The sequence below is a fragment of the Pseudophryne corroboree genome, unplaced genomic scaffold, assembly GCF_028390025.1.
Source record: "Pseudophryne corroboree isolate aPseCor3 unplaced genomic scaffold, aPseCor3.hap2 scaffold_1072, whole genome shotgun sequence".
Classification (NCBI taxonomy): Eukaryota; Metazoa; Chordata; class Amphibia; order Anura; family Myobatrachidae; genus Pseudophryne; species Pseudophryne corroboree.
The window spans coordinates 32,145-35,071 of record NW_026967699.1 but is presented as its reverse complement, the minus strand read 5'-3'; the positions used below and the strand labels follow the sequence as shown (position 1 = coordinate 35,071).

Sequence of the window (2,927 nt, the reverse complement as noted above, 5' to 3'; positions counted from 1 at the left end):
GGTGGTATATATTATAATACAATTATGGATGGACGGACTGCCTGCCGACTGCCGACACAGAGGTAACCACAGCCGTGAACTACCGCACTGTACACTGGTTGATAAAGAGATAGTAGTATACTCGTAACAACTAGTATGACACTATGACGGTATAAAGAATGAAAAAAAAACCACGGTTAGGTTGTGCTGCCTCAGTTGAATCTCCTTTACTTGACAGAGATGTGCCTGAGCAGCGGCCCTCCCCAGCCCTATCCCAAATCATACTTATTTTGCATAGGAGATACCATGGTCATGAAGATTGTTCTCCCAGGGTGAGGTTCATTCATTGCATTCTGGGTATGCTGACCCCTGTGATTTCCCCAAATGTGGGAAACTCGACTGCATTATTTGTGGTAGTGGGGGACTGTGTTTGTGCTTTCCTCTGGTCAGCTCTGGTAAAAGCCAGATTTCTGTGTCTCAGATCTTCCTCTAGCCTTGTTCTTCTTTCGAGAGTTCTCTTGTGCTGCCTCAGTTGGATCTCCTTCACTTGACAGGGGGGTGCCCGAGCAGCGACCCTCCTCAGCTCTTGCCCAACTCCTACTTACCTGCCAGGTATGATCAGGAAGGTGCTTCTCCCAGGGCAAGGCTCACCCATTGCACTCTGGGTGTGCTGCATCTGCGATTTCCCCAAATGTGGGACACTTGACTGCATAATTTGTGTTTCCTCTGGTCGGCTCTCATATAATTCAGATCTCTTTGTCTCAGGTCTCTAATGCTAATGGCTGATTAGAATAAATGCCATGCAGCTGCCTTGCTGCACGGCCAGAGAGCAGGTGAATATCTTAATTTCCTAAAGCCTAGCAACGGGGAATGCGGTCCGCCAGTGGCGTCCCCGTTGCTAGGGTCCGTGCGGCTCAGCGCGCCCGGCGTCTAGCGTTGCTAGGGAGCCGGCGGCTGTACGTGCACGGCATCTCTAGTTGCTAGGCGCCGGGCCGCGCAGACCATCAAGCGGACCCCGGCGCCAAACAGTACCCCCCCCTTGAGGAGGGGTCAAGGAACCCCTAAAGCCAGGTTTCTGAGGAAATTCCCGAAAAAATGCCCTCTTGAGCCTCGGGGCATGAAGATCCTTATCCAGGACCCAAGACCTTTCCTCCGGACCATAGCCTTTCCAGTGAACCAGAAAATACAGCCGATCCCGGGACAATTTGGAATCGAGAACCTTCTCTACCAAGAACTCCTGTTGTCCCTGTACATCTACTGGAGATCTACCCTGAGAGATCTTCCGAGGAAATCTACTGGAAGAAACGTATTGTTTCAACAGGGAACAATGAAACGTATTTCCAATCCGGAGAGATCTTGGTAAACGTAACCGAAAGGCAACTGGGTTGACTCTTTTAATAATAAGAAATGGCCCAATAAATTTGGGTCCCAGTCTAGCTGAGGATTGTCGAAGCCTGATGTTGCGAGTCGACAACCACACCCTATCTCCCACCTTAAAAGTGCAAGGACGTCGGAGCCTGTCAGAAAATTTCTTCTCTCGAAAGGCCGCTTTTCTGAGAGCAAGGTGCACCTTTTTCCAAATGGCTCTGAGATGGGAGGTTAAGGTAAGCGAGGAGACTGAGGAATGATGAAAAAAAGAATTAGCTCTGGGGTGAAAACCAAAAACTGAAAAGAATGGAGACTCTTTAGTGGAGGAATGACAAGAATTATTGTAAGCAAATTCAGCCAACGGAAGAAACTCGGACCAATCATTCTGGAGTTTGGCTGAATACAAGCGCAAATATTGTTTCAATGATTGGTTAACTCGTTCGGTTTGCCCGTTGGATTGTGGGTGGTAACCGGATGTTAACGACAATTTCATCTTCAATGAGGCACAAAAACATTTCCAGAATTGTGCGATGAATTGTGGACCCCGATCAGAAACAATATCAGTAGGCAACCCATGAAGCCTGAATACATGGCGGAGAAACAAAACTGCCAACCCTTGGGCAGAAGGCAATCGGGGAAGAGCAATAAAATGAGCCATTTTACTAAAACGGTCCACTACCACCCATATGACTCGGAATCCGGCTGAAAGGGGAAGGTCAACCACAAAATCCATAGAAATATGAGACCATGGCCTGAGAGGAACATTTAAGGGCATAAGTTGCCCGATGGGCAAGGAACGGGGAACCTTATGCTGTGCACAAACCTGACATGAATAAACAAATTCCTTGACGTCTTTAGAAAGACCAGGCCACCATACTGAGCGAGAGACTAACTCCAATGTCTTAGAGACTCCTGGATGCCCTGAAACTTTGTTATCATGGAATTCCGTTAAAACAGTAACTCTCAAAAACTCAGGGACGTAAAGACGACCAGCAGGAGTAATTCTAGGAGCTTGGTGTTGAAGCTGTTTTAACTGGGTAAATAAATCTTGTGTGAGGCCCGCCCAGATGACCGAAGATGGAAGTATGGGGGTAACAGGATTGTTATTGTGAACCGGAAGAAAGCTATGTGACAGGGCATCAGCCTTAGTATTCTTGGAACCAGGCCTGAAAGTGATTATAAATTTGAAACGCGTAAAAAATAATGCCCAACGTGCCTGCCGGGCATTAAGCCGCTTAGCCGATTCAATGTATTGCAGGTTCTTATGGTCAGTCAATACCGAAATAGTATGTTTTGCTCCCTCCAGCCAATGCCTCCACTCCTCGAAAGCCCATTTTACCGCCAGTAACTCCCGATTACCAACGTCATAGTTGGATTCAGCGGAGGAGAATTTCCTGGACATAAAGGCACAAGGATGTAACTCCAGAGACTCCGGATCCTTTTGAGAAAGGATAGCCCCCACTCCAACCTCCAAGGCATCAACCTCCACCACAAAGGGCAATTCCGGATTAGGATGTCTGAGGACTGGAGCCGAGACAAAGGCTTGTTTCAAGGCCCGGAAGGACAACTCAGCTTCATGC

At 47.9% G+C, this 2,927-nt stretch overlaps 1 non-coding gene and 1 pseudogene across 1 annotated transcript; both read left to right on the top strand.

Annotated features, from left to right (window-relative positions):
* The first annotated feature begins 260 nt into the window (after positions 1-260).
* LOC134988514 (U1 spliceosomal RNA) lies at positions 261-424 on the top strand. The gene has a single exon (XR_010193958.1). It is a non-coding gene; the product is annotated as a U1 spliceosomal RNA (small nuclear RNA).
* Positions 425-576: 152 nt separating this feature from the next.
* LOC134988516 (U1 spliceosomal RNA) lies at positions 577-731 on the top strand (annotated as a pseudogene).
* The last annotated feature ends 2,196 nt before the right edge of the window (positions 732-2,927 follow it).